Here is a 15796-nt window from a genome sequence, read left to right as displayed (position 1 = left end):
CTGTGGAGCTGATTGATGGGGTGTTTCATCAATCGAGCAAGGACAACGCCTTAGTGGCCATTACGGCCGATTATCCCGGACTACAACCCGAGGACCCGGAATGGTCCTTCGACCTGGTCTCCCAAGAGGACCCGGACTTATCTGTGGAGCTGATTGATGGGGTGTTTCATCAATCGAGCAAGGACAACGCCTTCGTGGCCATTACGGCCGATTATCCCGGACTACTTCCAGTCTCACAAGTAACCGAGACCGAAGTCCCAGTACTTTTAAGATGATCCATCCGTGCTTATTTTTTATCACCGTTTACCAATGGCATTTTTGCAGGGGAAGTCCTTGAGGCGGAGGGTCGAGCCTGCGGTGGCTAGCCAACAAGGGGCAGCAAGGCCCAGCAGGCTGAAAAGAAGTGCGGTTCGGATTGATACGCCGGCGCAACGGTATGGCGTGCCATCTTATTCCCAGGTTTTATTCCCTCAAGGCATACTAATGCTCGTGCTCTCTTCAGGAAAAAGAGCACTCGCCGGACTATATCCAGAGAGGTTGCCAATCGCGCCTCCACCAGCCAGGCTCCAAGGCCGGGTCCGGAAGCGGAGGTGAACACGAGGCGTGCACCATACGCTCCTCCAACAGAGGATGCGGACAGGCTGTCTGCCACCAATTCCTAGGTGGAGAGTGCCCTGAACCACAAGCATCGCCGGATAGTTCTTCGTGACGCTTGTTTCTCCCAAGGGGCATTGGATGCCTTCAATTTGGGAGATGCGTACCTCCGTGCCGCTCAAAATAGTCTAGCCAGAGCCACGGAGCAGTATGTAAAAGACATACAAGTGAGAAAATTTGATGGTTATATATGTCAGTAGCCCCTGAGACTTGAAACAGTTAGAATAACTGATTTAAGGATCATTTTTTACGCAGGATCTTACAGAAAAGAATACCCAACTGTCCCAGGAGCTGGAAGAGTGCAAAGCCCAACTTGAGGCCGCACTAGTCGCGGCAGGGGAGGCCAAGGAGACCCCCTCTGGTAATATATGCTTCGAAAGATAAGTATGTTGTGAAGTGCAGCGTGTGTGCAAATCTGACAATAACATTGCAGATGGCGCCGGAGTAGATCCGGACAAGCAACAACTCTTGCGTCGATTAAAGGCCGACGAGAGCGTGCTTACGAAGGTAAGGCAGGAGAAGAATAATCTCCAAGATGCCAACACCCAGCTGGGCGAGGAACTAAAGGATGTTCGTGCCCAGCTGTCGGACTCCGTGAAGGAGAATCGGCGGCTTCGATGCGGCATTTTTAGTAAGTGCTTGAACGAACTTCAAAAAAGAGTTCGGCGAGGAAGTCGATTGATAGAGTTATGTCTGTAGGTATGCTAACAGGTCGGCCTGCAGAGGAAATGCCCGGTTCTACGGGTGACCTTCTTCCCGAGCTCTCACAACTGCACGAACAAGTTCGGCAGGCGTCGCCCAGGCCTTGTGGCCATCCGTCTCCATGCCCGAAGGCCTTAGAGAGCTTACAGAGAAGCTAAAGGGAGCGCGGCGGTGCTTCCGATTATGGAAGATATCGGCCTGCCGTCAAGGTGCCAGGGAGGCCTGGGCCATGGTGAAGACGCGGTACACGAAGGCTGACCCAAACCACATGGCCGAGGTCGGACCTGTGGGGCCCGATGGGAAGGAGATCCCTGTGAGCTTAGTGTACGGCCAGATAGAGTTGGCCGCCAAATATTCCCAACAAGACTGTAAACTAGACAACCTGTTGGATGGTATTGAAGAGGAATATACCCAGTCAAATTGACTATGTAATTTAAGATGACATGTAAAATGCCTTCTAGCCGGATTGTAGATCGTTTGTCATGGCGGACCTTTTTGCTTCAACCTCGGGACCCGATAGTCCGGAGTGTGTCCAAATACCCTCTTGGTTATGTAAGAACCGAGGCATGCGTGGAGACCAGGCGTAGGGGTCATTAGTGCTTGAACAGACAAGTTCCCAACTAGTTATGTTATATTACATGGTTAGTAAGAAACATCTTCCAGGGAGAATAGTTCCGTTAGGGGTTCCTTTCCCTGGGAGGCATGCCCTAAAGTGCATGTCCGGACTGCGAAAAAATCAGAAATGCATCTGGGGGCGGATAAATAAACGAGTGAGAAATCATCTTTAGTTCACCGACCGAATATTCGCTTAAGAACGCTAGCTTTCGGCTTCACCCAGTCTGAGGTACACATCCGGCTGACCCAGCAGTAACAATCGCAGAGTTGCTCCCTTTACCGCCTAGCCGAATAATCAGGAACATAGGGGTAAGCACAGGAGCCAGGCAACCCAGCTTGGCCAAAACTTAAGTCATATCAATGCATATAATGGTGAATAAAAGGTACATGCGGAAGTGTGACACATGTGTTGGGCATGAGGCCCGTATAAACAAGCTTCTGTTAAAGAAGCCCCCAGGTATAATGAGCGTGGATAGCGCGTCAATTGTGTGCGAACAAGGCGCGAACGAGCCCTTAAAGGATGTAAGAGAAAGGGAGGGAGAAGGAGAGAAATATAAGACAGCTAATGTGTAAAAAATAGACAGAGGAAGGAGACGAACACAGAGTCCGGTGCTAGGCGTAGAATCTTCGGAGACGGGCTGCGTTCCATTGGTTCGGCTTGAGTCGATTATCCGATGCATCTCGTAGACGATACGCTCCACCAGTCAGGACTTGGTCAATAATAAAGGGACCTTCCCATTTGGGCTTGAGTTTGTCCTTTTTCTTGTCCGGCAGGCGTAGAACTAACTCGCCAACATTGTAAGTTTTGGCACGTACTTCTCTGCTTTGATATCTTCGAGCCTGCTGTTGATAGAATGCGGAACGGGCTTTTGCCATGTCACGCTCCTCCTCCAAGGCGTCCAAACTGTCATGCCGATCGAGTTTGGCTTCTCTTTCTTCGTACATGCGCACGCGAGGTGAGTCATGAATTATGTCACAGGGCAGAACTGCCTCTGCGCCGTATACCATAAAGAATGGTGTGAATCCGGTGGTGCGATTCGGCGTGGTCTGCAGCCCCCAGAGTACGGAGTCGATCTCCTCTACCCAGTGCGTGTTAGATTCCTTGAGGGACCGCACTAATCTGGGTTTGATGTGGCTCATGATTATACCATTTGCTCGCTCGACTTGACTGTTAGTTTGTGGGTGATAGACTGAAGCGTAGTCGAGCTTGATGCACATGTTTTTGCACCAGAGTTTGACCTCGTCGACCGTAAAGTTCGTGCCGTTATCAGTGATGATGCTGTGGGGGACGCCGTAATGGTGTATGACCCCTGATATGAAGTCTATCACCGGTCCGGATTCGGTCGTCTTAACAGGCTTGGCCTCTATCCATTTGGTGAATTTATCAACCATGACCAGTAGGTATTTTTGCTTGTGGGTTCCTCCTTTAAGGGGTCCAACCATGTCAAGCCCCCAGACCGCGAAGGGCCAGGTGATGGGTATAGTTTGGAGGGCGGTGGGTGGCATATGGCTTTGGTTAGCAAAGAGCTGGCAACCGACGCATCGTTGGACTAAGTCCTGAGCATCTTCCCGGGCCTTCGGCCAATAAAATCATGTACGGAAGGCCTTGATTACAAGGGCCCGGGCTGCGGCGTGGTGCCCGCTGGGTCAGGCATGAATTTCAGCCAAAAGATTCCACCCTTCCTCTTCGGAGATACACCTTTGAAGGACTCCGGTGGTGCTTTTCTTATAAAGCTCTCCCTCATGGACTTTAGATCGCCGCACTATGCAGCATGCCTTGTTTTGGTCCTCGGGAAGTTCCTGCATGGTTAGGTAGGCTAGGAATGGTTCCGTCCATGGGGCAATGACTGCCATTATTACGTGGGCTGAGGATATTACTTCGTTGGCAGAGCCTCCCGTTGTGTCAGAATGTTCAGTGTCGGGCAGTGCGGTTGGGTCCGGGCTATTATTTTCGGATTCCCCTTCCCATAATACGGATGGCTTGAATAGCCTCTCCAAGAAAATGTTGGGGGGGGGGGACTGCATCGCGCTTTGCGCCAATGCGTGCCAAGATGTCTGGTGCCTGATTGTTTTCCAGGGCTATATGGTGAAATTCTAGCCCCTCGAACCAAGCTGACATTTTTAGGACGGCGTTGCGATAAGCTGCCATTTTCGGATCCTTGGCATCAAAGTCTCCATTTATTTGGGATATCGCGAGGTTCGAATCCCCGCGCACCTCTAGGCGTTGGATGCCCATGGAGACTGCCATCCTGAGACCATGTAGAAGGGCCTCATATTCGGCTGCGTTGTTGGAGTCCATATACATTATCTGGAGTATGTATTGAACTGTATCTCCTGTTGGGGACGTCAGAACGACGCCAGCCCCCAGACCAGCTAACATTTTGGAGTCGTTGAAGTGCATGATACAGTTGGAATATGTGTCGTACTCTTTAGGGAGTTCGGCTTCAGTCCATTCGGCGACGAAGTCGGCCAAAACTTGCGACTTAATAGCTCGCCGTGGCTTATAGGTTATGTTGAACGGGAGGAGCTCAATGGCCCATTTGGCAATTCGGCCCATCACGTCGCGGTTGTTTATAATATCGTTAAGAGGTACTTCGGAGGCTACTGTTATCGAACACTCTTGAAAGTAGTGTCGCAGCTTCCGGGATGCCATAAACACCGTGTACGCTATCTTTTGATAATGCGCGTACCGTGACTTGCATGGAGTGAGGACAGTGGACATGTAGTAAACTGGTTTTTGAACGGGGAATTTGTGTCCGGCCGTTTCTCGTTCGACGAGGAGCACTGCGCTTACAACTTGATAAGTTGCCGCAATGTATAATAGCATTGGTTCGCCGATGTTAGGCGCGGCCAGGACCGGGTTTTTTGCCAATATGGCTTTTATTTCTTCGAGTCCGGCCGTGGCGGCATCCGTCCACTCGAAGTGTTCGGTGCGCCGGAGGAGGCGATAAAGGGGTAATGCCTTTTCTCCCAAGTGGGAGATAAACCGGCTTAGAGCCGCCACGCATCCAGTCAATTTTTGTATTTGTTTGAGGTCCTTTGGAATATCCAATTGTGACAGAGCTTGGATCTTGGCTGGGTTTTCTTCAATTCCTCTACCGGATACAATGAAGCCCAAGAGCTTTTCGGCTGGTACGCCGAAAACGCATTTTTCCGGGTTAAGCTTGATGTCATATGTTCGGAGGTTATCGAATGTGAGCATCAAGTCGTCTACTAGAGTTTCGACATGCTTGGTTTTGAAGACCACGTCATCTACGTATGCCTCCACTGTTTTTCCGATCTGGTTTGCCAGACATGTCTGAATCATGCGCTAATATGTTGCGCCGGCGTTTTTGAGCCCGAAGGGCATTGTGTTGAAGTAGAATGGGCCGTATGGGGTGATGAATGCCGTTTGGCTTGGTCTGGCTCTGCCATCTTAATTTGATGGTAGCCGGAGTATGCACCGAGGAAACACAATGAATCGTGTCATGCGGTAGCGTCGATAATTCGATCGATGCGGGGGAGGGGGAAGGGATCCTTTGGGCAAGCCTTGTTGAGGTCCTTGAAATCGATGCATAGGCGCCAGGATTTGTCCTTCTTTGGTACCATCACCAGGTTTGCTAGCCAGTCCGGATGTTTTATATCTCTGATGAATCCGGCCTCCAGTAGTTTGGCTAGCTCCTCTCCCATGGCTTGTCTCTTAGGTTCGGAGAAACGCCGAAGAGCCTGCTTGACTGGCTTGAATCCTTTTAGGATGTTTAGGCTGTGCTCGGCCAGCCGGCGTGGGATTCCTCGCATGTCTGAAGGGTGCCAGGCAAAAATGTCCCAATTTTCACGTAGGAATTCTCGTAGTGCGGCGTCTACATCAGGGTTTAATTGCGCCCCGATGGAGGCCGTTTTTGTAGGGTCCGTTGGATGGACTTGGAATTTGACTATTTCGTCCGCCAGTTTAAAGGAGGTGGACTTGGATCTTTTATCGAGTATCACGTCGTCCTGTTCACCGTGGAGCGCAGCGCAGTCAGTTCCTCGGCCGCTAGGGCTTCGGATAGTGCCTCAAGGGCCAGTGCGGCTGTCTTATTTTCGGCGCGGAGTGCTATGTCCGGGTCACTAGCAAGATTAATGATTCCGTTGGGTCCGGGCATTTTGAGCTTCATGTACCCGTAATGGGGTATAGCTTGAAAAATTGTGAATGCCTCTCGCCCTAATAGAGCATGGTATCCGCTGCTGAACGGGGCCACTTGAAACGTGACCTCCTCAGACCTGTAATTATCCAACGTGCCGAGCACCACATCCAGTGTGATTTTTCCTGTACAGCACGCTTCCCGACTGGGGATTATTCCTCTAAAGGTTGTGCTGCTTCGCTCAATGCGGCTCCAGCCTATTTCCATTTTTCGAAGGGTTTCCTCATAAATGAGGTTCAGTCCACTGCCATCATCCATGAGTACCTTGGTAAGGCGAAAGCCGTCCACTATTGGACTGAGGACCAATGCGGCTGGTGCTCGGGCTGTTCGGAATTTAGGTTCATCACTGGCATTAAAGGTAATAGCCGTGTCACTCCATGGTTTTATTGTTGCTACTTGGTAGACTTCGGCAAGGCTGCGGAGTGTTCGTTTCCGCATATTATTTGATGCGAAAGTCTCGAACACTGTTAATACCGTACTGGTGTCCCTGGGCTGGTGCTCTATGAATTCTGGAGTTAGAAGCTCTTCGCCACTTCTGGCCACCTGCCGGAGTATCCAACATGCTCTAAGGCTATGAGTTGGTGTGGCGCCCTCTGTACTATGAATTTTACAGGGTCCATTGAGCCATCCCTCCAGTGCGGTTCCATGCCCTATAGAGGGTTTTTGCTTTTTGGTGTTTAACCTAGGTGTCTGGCGATAATGCACCCTTTTATTTCAGACTGGGGTTGTATTCAGGGCCAGATTGTCCCAAAATTTTATTTCGGTTTTCCAGGCACTTTCCGTCACATAGTACTTTCGTACTATGGATGCCAAGTCAGCGAAGCGTGTAATTTCAGGCGACTTATGGCATTCAGGATTCCGTTGTCCGTGCAATTATTGCAGAAGAATGAAATTGCATCCTCCTTGCAGCAATCCTTCATCCTGTTCATGACCAAGAGGAACCTGGCCCAGTAATGGTGTACTATTTCTGCGGGCTCTTGCCGAATTTGGGATAGATCACTTATATTTGGGTGGGCGAGTGGAATTAAATCCGGAACCTCACCCAATCTGAGACTCAGGGGCCAAGGAGTTTCCGAACTCAGAAGCTTGGGTTCTTGGATGTTGTCCAATGAATCTAGCCCGCTACCTGACTTTAGGTTTAGAGCTTGAGTGATGTCCTCCCCTCCGCGGGCATCCGGCTTGGAGGGATCGGGAATCTGAACATAACTAGTCCTTAAGATAGATGAAGGCTTGCCGCATTGTTCCTCCACCACTGCAACGTGGTGGGTGACTTGGGAAGAGTTAATCTCTCTCAGATCGGGTTTAGGCCCAATCTGATCGTAGTCTGTAGCGACTCCCAGGGCGGCGATGCAATCCAAGAGCTCGTTTAAGGAAGAGAGCTCCATCGGATCTAACTGCTCGGCGAGTTCCGAGTTGACGTGGAGATTGCTTTCGATGACCCGAGAAGTCATCGTCGGCGCAGCGGCCGAACATGCGGTCATAAGAAAACTGCCTAGCCAGAGAGTTTAGCCGATAGCCAAAGCTCCTTTAGCAACAGTGCCGTCTTTAAAGACGGGATGAGGCATCCTTCCTGATGGCGACGGCACAGCGGAGCTCTCAATGAAAGCACCAACGTCGGTGTCAAAACCAGCGGATCTCGGGTAGGGGGTCCCGAACTGTGCGTCTAGGCAGATGGTAACAGGAGACAAGGGACACGATGTTTTTACCCAGGTTCGGGCCCTCTTGATGGAGGTAAAACCCTACTCCTGCTTGATTAATATTGATAATATGGGTAGTACAAGAGTAGATCTACCACGAGATCAGAGAGGCTAAACCCTAGAAGCTAGCCTATGGTATAATTGTTGTTCCTCATACGGACTAAAAACCCTCCGGTTTATATAGACACCGGAGAGGGCTAGGGTTACACAGAGTCGATTACAATGGGAGGAGATCTACATATCTGTATCGCCAAGCTTGCCTTCCATGCCTAGGAAAGTCCCATCCGGACACGAGACAAAGTCTTCAATCTTGTATCTTCATAGTCCAGGAATCCAGACAAAGGTATAGTCCGGCTATCCGGACACCCCCTAATCCGGGATTCCCTCACCCCCTGACTGCTGGGACCCACCAGCTACATCTTCGCACGCCAAGAAGTGCGTCCGGGCAAAAAAAAACGATTCGCCCCCCTAACTGCTGGGACCCACCAGCTACATCTTCGCACGCAAGGAAGTGCGTCCAGGCAAAAAAATACGATTCGCCCCCCTAACTGCTAGGACCCACCAGCTACATCTTCGCACGAAAGGAAGTGCCTGACAATCGGGACCCACCAAGTTGAAGCGTACGTAGTTTTGTCATTCTGGTCGCGAACGTGTACGTACATACTGGTCGATGTACAGGCGCGCACGTGTCGTAGTAGATGCGCGCACGTAGCATGTACACGTACATACAGCGGCCAGTGTGCAAGAAAGAAAATACGGCCACGTACGTTCATACGGGCGGGGTCTCGAATGCCTACTCGCGCATACGTACGGCCAGGGCTCATGTGCATGGCTGGGTCAGAACGGAGAAACTGCGTCATCGGCGTGTTCATGAGGAGGCTGTTCATCGGGAGGCAACGGAATGCGTCGTGTTCATGGGGAGGCAACGGAGTGCGTGGGAGCCAACCGGCTTGGACAGAATAGCCGATGGAAACGAGGCCTAGCGTACCGCACAACAGAGGAAACGGCCTTGTGTTCGACCGGCCACGTTCGAAACGGGATCCTTTTCATCGGGAGGGGTCTGGCGTACCGAAAAATGGAGGAAACGGACTTGTGTTGGACCTCCTACGGTCGAAACGGGGTCTTGTTGATCAGGAGGGGCTTGGCGTACCACAAAACGGAGGAAATGGACTTATGTTGGAGCGCTACAGTCGAAACGGGGGTCCTGTTCATCGGGAGGGGTGTGGCGTACCGCAAAATGGGACTCCACGGGATACTATTCATCTCCACCGTCGACCTCCTCCAGCCTCCACATGCGACTGTTCATCCACGGGCTCCTATTCATCCAGCCTCCACCGTGCGCTACTCCACTGGCTACTGTTCAACCACCCCTCTCCATGGGCTCCTGTTCAACCGTCCCTCCACGGGCTACTGTTCATCCACCCCTCCACCATCTACTATTCATCCAGCCCTCCATAGGGTTGTCCTGTTCATCTAGCCTTCCACGAGGTCCTGTTCATCCAGCCCCAACCGGCTCGCTCGATCGGGGTACTGTTCAACCAGAGGCAACACCACGCGGGGGTCCTGTTCATCCACCCCCACCGCTCACTGTTCATCCAGAGGCAGCATCGATCGGCTTCAATTAGTAGCAGTAGCAAAGGAATCGCTCGATCGGGTTCAGTTAACAGCCATATATCGATCGCTCGGGTTCAGTAACGCGTAGCCTGCAGTGCAATCGCTCTGGTTCAGTAGGTGAACGCCTCACTCGGGTTCAGTTAGAACCCAACGCCTCGCACCCACGCGCGTACGGTACGAGAGAAACGCGCATCGCTTGGCCCCCGACCACCCACCGTAACTAGGAACTCCCCGAAATTTTCCTCGTCCTCGCTTCTACCACGGTTTTCTCTGTCATGGACGGCCCAAAGAATGTCATGCAGCTGCGTCTCCGGCCCACCCAGGACGAAAAGCCCATTTTCTGTCATGATTTTTTGTCATATAAGTAGGACCCCACCACATCTATGATGATACCGGGTTTTGTCACAATTATCGTCATAGAAGTGTCATAAGTATGACAGGAAAAAAATTCGTTCGGCCCAAAATGTCACGGCTGTGTCTTTTTTTGTAGTGAAGGGAGGGTATGGAACACTTACCTAGAACAAGATTTAGGCCACCATATGAATCAATCACGAGGGCATCATATGTATCTAGAACTAAGGATGACAAAACTTAGATCCTACGCGTTATGCCTAGCTAGGAGCATAAAACAATAGCGCTTGTTGGGAGGCAACCCAACTTGTATCTTTTTGCTATTTTGTTTTTCTTGCTGTTTTCAATAAAACACAAAATTATGCCTCTGTTTAGATGTGTTTTTGTGGTTTAAATTAGTGCTTGTGCCAAGCAAGGCCTTTGGGATGATTTGGCTGAAAGTTGATTTGATCTTACTGAGAAACAGAAACTTTTGCGCTCACGAAAACTGAAGTATTCGAATTTTTGGAGTTGATTCAGAATTTTTGGAGTTACAGAATTTTTGGAGTTACAGAAGTATTCGAAGTAGTCAAATTGCTACAAACTGTTCTGTTTTAGATATATTCTGTTTTCTTTGCGTTATGTGCTTGTTTTGATGATTCTATGGTTTTCTTTGAAGAGTTTTTGCCATAGAGAACTTGGAATACAGTAGATATAATGGAAAATAAAATACCAATGGGTTGCAACAATACTTATAGTAGTGGTTTGCTTTCTTATACTAACGGATCTCACGAAGGTTTTGTTGAGTTTTGTGTGATTGAAGTTTTCAAGTTTTGGGTGATCTTACGATGGATGAAGGAATACGGATTAGCAGAAGGCTAAGCTTGGGGATGCCCGAGGCACCCCAAGATAATATTCAAGAATTAGCAAGCAACTAAGCTTGGGGATGCCCCCAGGTGGCATGCCCTCTTTCTTCTAACAACCATCGGAATTTTACTTGGAACTAAATTTTTATTCGTCACATATTATGAGTTTTGCTTGGAGCGTCTTGTATGATATGAGTCTTTGCTTGTTTTTCTTTGTGTTTTAGTATTGAATCCTTGCTGGACACACCTTTTTAAGAGAGCCAAAAATTATGCTATGCTTGCTCCTATGCTTCACTTAGAGCCTTGGAATTGCTCTCATGCTTCACTTAGATTTATTTGGGAGTTAGTAATTTTTTTAAGAAATTCTCTCTTGCTTCACTTAGATTATTTTGAGAGAAAGAAAAATTATGCTCATGTTCTTCACTTAAATTTTTTTTAGCTTATCAAAAGCAACATATAAAAATAGTCCCAAAGTGATAGATATCCAAGGAGGATATAATAAAAACTTTCATGAACATCATTGGACAAAATAAACTTGATTTTTAGTAATGGTTTTTGAGATATGACGATATGATATGTGAGTCATGTTGGTGGGTAATTGTGCTTTAGTAAGAATATTGATGTTAAGATTTGTAATTCCCCATGCAAGCACGAAAGTCAATAGATATGCAATGAAATTTATATCCTACTTATGTTGTATTATTCGGTGTTACTTATGCTTAATGCTTGGGTACGAGATTTTTCGTTTCTTGGTTGGTCGCTTCTCAATCTTTTTGCTAGCCTTCATTTTGCACTAAGTATGATCACTACTTGTGCATCCAAAATCCTTTAAACTAGTTTTGCCTTATGAGTCCACTATACCTACCTATATGCGGTATTTCCGTGCCGTTCTAAGCAAATTTGCATGTGCCATCTCTAATTTTCAAAATAAATTTCTCTTTCGTGTGCTCGTACCGCTCGCGAGGCGGTGAGGGGTGGCTAGTATTTTCCATGCTAGATGTGTTATTCTCACGATGAGTGTTTATTCACTTGTCATTGCACGAGAGTACGACAAAGGTATTAGGGATGCCCAGTCCAGAAATGAAAAATGAATTTACTTTATGTTGTCAAATAATAAATTCCTTGAAAAGTGTTGGTATGAAGGGCACCCGTGGATACAGTTAGCCATGGAAAGTGAAAGTAATGGGGGAAAAGATATAAACTTTATTTTCTGTTTGGGAACCGCCTATGATGTATCTAGCATGGAAAGTGTTGGGAGCTCTAAGTCATTTTCATTGGTGGGAAAAGTATCCCTACCAAAATGTTTTTATCTCTCAATTTTTGCTTTGAGCTCTAGCACCTTTACAAATCCCTACTTCCCTCTGCGAAGGGACTTTCTTTTACTTTATGCAATTTTTATTTTGAATTTGAGTCTCCATCTTCTCTTATAAAGCACCAACTAAGGGGCACTATGATCGTATTTGAGCATTGGGTGTAGCTAATATTCGAGTGTGTTTCATGAATGGATCAATGATTGAGCATAATGGGCTAGGGATAACTTGCTTTAGTGTTGATATTTTGAAAGACATGGTTGCTTGTTGGTATGCTTGAGTATTGAAGTCTTCATGTCAAAACTAGACTATTACTTTGAACCATATAAAAGTCCAAATGTCGATGCTATAAAGAAACGATTATGTGATGAACATGTTAGGCAGCATTTCACATCAAAAATTATGTTCTTATCATTTACCTAGTAGAGGACAAGCAGGAATTAAGCTTGGGGATGCTAATACGTCTCCAACGTATCTATAATTTTTTGTTGTTCCACGCTGTTATATTATCATTCTTGGATGTTTTACAATCATTTTATAGTCATTTTATGTCATTTTTGGTACTAACCTATTAACATAGTGCCCAGTGCCAATTGTTGTTTTCTGCTTGTTTTTTACATCGCAGGAAACCAATACCAAATGGAGTCCAAATGCAGCGAAACTTTTTGTGGATTTTTTCGGACCAGAAGACATCCAGTGGGCCAAGAAAGCACCTAAGGGGAGCTCCGAGGGGAGCACAACCCACCAGGGCGAACCTGGGGGCCCGAGCGCGCCCTAGTGGGTTGTGCCCTCCTTGTTGGCCTCCCGCACCGCCTCTTTGCTCTATAAATACCCCAATGTTCCAGAAACCCTAGGGGAGTCTACGAAAATCAATTCCAGCCGCCGAAAGTTCTAGAAACACCAGATCCAATCTAGACACCATCTCAGAGGGGTTCATCAAGTTCATTGGTGCCTCTCCGATGATGCGTGAGTAGTTCTTTGTAGACCTGTGGGTCCATAGTTATTAGCTAGATGGCTTGCTCTCTCTCTCTCTTGATTATCAATACAATGGTCTCTTGGAGATCCATATGATGTAAGTCTTTTGCGGTGTGTTTTTTGGGATCCGATGAACTTTGAGTTTATGATCAGATCTATGTTTTTATACATGAAAGTTATTTTAGTCTTCTTTGATCTCTTATATGCATGATTGATTATAGCCTCGGATTTCTTCTCTGATATTTGGGTTTTTGTTTGGCCAACTTGATCTATTTATCTTGCAATGGGAAGAGGTGCTTTGTGATGGGTTCGGTCTTACGGTGATTGATCCCAGTGACAGAAAGGGAAACGACACGTATGTATCATTGCTATTAACAAGATGGGGTCTATTTCTACATAAATAGATCTTGTCTACATCATGTCATCATTCTTATTGCATTACTCCATTTTTCCATGAACTTAATACACTAGATGCATGTTAGATAGCGGTCGATGTGTGGAGTAATAGTAGTAGATGCTGGAAGGAGTCGGTCTACTAATCTTGGACGTGATGCCTATATAATGATCATTGCCTAGATATTGTCATGATTATTTGAAGTTATATCAATTGCCCAATAGTAATTGTTTTCCCACCGTTTGCTATTTTTCTCGAGAGAAGCCACTAGTGAAACCTACGGCCCACGGGTCTCTTTTCATCATATTTTCTTTTGCGATCTATTTTCCTTTGCTTTTGTTTTTAGATTTACTAAACCAAAAATACAAAAATACCGCACCACACTTTATTTATTTTGCGATCTATTTATTCAATCCATTATAACTTTCTACCGTCCACGTGCCAATTTCTGGCGCCTTTACCCGAAAGTGATTGACAACCCTTTAACACGTCGGGTCGCGAGTATTTGTTATTTATGTGCAGGGGTTGTTTACGTTGTGTTGCTTGGTTGTCCAACTGGTTTGATAACCTTGGTCTCATCACTAAGGGAAATACCTACCATCGTTGTGCTGCATCATCCCTCCCTCTTTGGGGAAATACCAACGTAGTTCAAGCAGACATCAGGCTCCGACTGAAATCTGTCTGTTGTGGGTCTATCATCACTGTCCTCAACATCATCCCTTAGATTCTCCACAATTGTCTGAATCTCTGTGACCTTCACATCAAGGTCGTGCATCTTCGTCTCAATGATCATTTCAAGACTCTCCGGATTCTAAGACAAGGTGGCCAAGCTTTTCTCAATCCTCACGGTAGCCTCAAGCAGATAACTGAGTTGATCTTGCTTGGTCTTGAGATTCACAATAGAAGCATCTAGAGCACTTGCTGCCTTTGCTGCTTTTGCAACCTTTGCTCTCTCTATCTTCTCTTGAGCCTCTGCAGATGTAGGATGTGATGGATCCATGACAACCTCATTGTCCTCAAAATCTGGCCTCAGGGGTAGATGCTCTTTGTCCAGCAGATATGTCCCAGTTCCAACCTTGGAGTTAATCAACATCTGAATGTGTGGGGGCATATCCACAAGACCTCTTCTGGTCGACTGTTGTCCTCTTCACTATCAGAATTCCTTTTATTCCTTTGTCTGGTAGCAGCTTTTGGCAAGTTGTTGGGAGTAATCCCACTCCCCTCATCATAGCTTCCAGAGGGACTAGTGCCCTCACTGAGGTTAACTTGCTCTTCAGACTTGTTCTGGCTGTCACTGGCTTCTAACATTGCTACAACTGACCTTGTGAATAGATGGGTGTGGGTAGAGTAGATAAGCATCACAAAATATATTTGGTTTGTGCAAAAACTAAGGCAAAACCTTAACTTTAATTTTCTGCAGAAAGCATTTCGCAGCTATCGATTTGATAATCTCGGTGACACCGAAGCACTAACAGAGTCTAAACATGCAGTTTTGGTCAGACCGAGACATAGTTTGGTGACTCCGAGATGCTAGGGTTTCACAGAGAAAATGCTTTCGGTCTCACCGAGTAAACTTCAGTCAGACTAAGTTGTACTTAGTGCAATGGCCAGGGCCAATCAGTGTGACAGAAATCTTCAGATCGGCCGGTTTGAGATGGATTCGGCGGAAACCTAACCCTAAGTTTTTCCATCAAATCTATTCTAGAGGAATATTTGCATGAATAAGGAGCTTTAAATCATGGAAAGAATACTGGCATTTGATTTTTGCATTGAATCAGAGATAAAGATAGCACAAAATGGTCGAATTTGTACCCTAACTTGGTGATGGTTCGCTACGACGGCAACGATGGTGAGAAAATCCGTTGACGGTGGTGGAGACTAGCGGCGGAGGTGCACTGGAGAAGACGGCGACAATTCGAAGACCAAGGGGTGGCAGTACTGGGGGTGCGGTTTGAAGAACTTTTCAACCATACGGGTACGCGAGATATATATACCCAGGCGCTGTCGGTGGCACCGAGTGGAACATCTCGGTGGCACCGAGATGCGAAACTTCTTGCAGTTGCAGTAACTCGGTGAGACTGAATTGTTCTAATCAGTGGCTCCGAGATGAAAACCTAGATCAACTTAATGGTTTCGGTGAGACCGAATAGGAATGAGTTGGTCTGACTGAAATGCACTAAGAGGTTTTGGAAGTCAGCCGTTGACGGATCGGTGGCTTCGAGTGCTCCTCACCTAAAGGGTCCGAAAGTGACTTGTTCAAATTTTGTGATGTAGCATGAATAGAGTTTTAGACAAGAAGAACATAGATATCTAGAGGGAGTACTTAGGCATTATTGTCCATGCATTTGTCAAAAGAAAAACCAAACAATCAAAACTACAAATGGATGTCCTCGAATGGAGAAAATTATGCAGCCAACATGCTCACACAATAAGATAGCAAATGAAACATGCGACAAAGCATGCACATACACTCTAGCAT

Source organism: Triticum aestivum, chromosome 4B (genome assembly GCF_018294505.1).
Source record: "Triticum aestivum cultivar Chinese Spring chromosome 4B, IWGSC CS RefSeq v2.1, whole genome shotgun sequence".
Classification (NCBI taxonomy): Eukaryota; Viridiplantae; Streptophyta; class Magnoliopsida; order Poales; family Poaceae; genus Triticum; species Triticum aestivum.
This window is presented reverse-complemented; position numbering follows the sequence as displayed.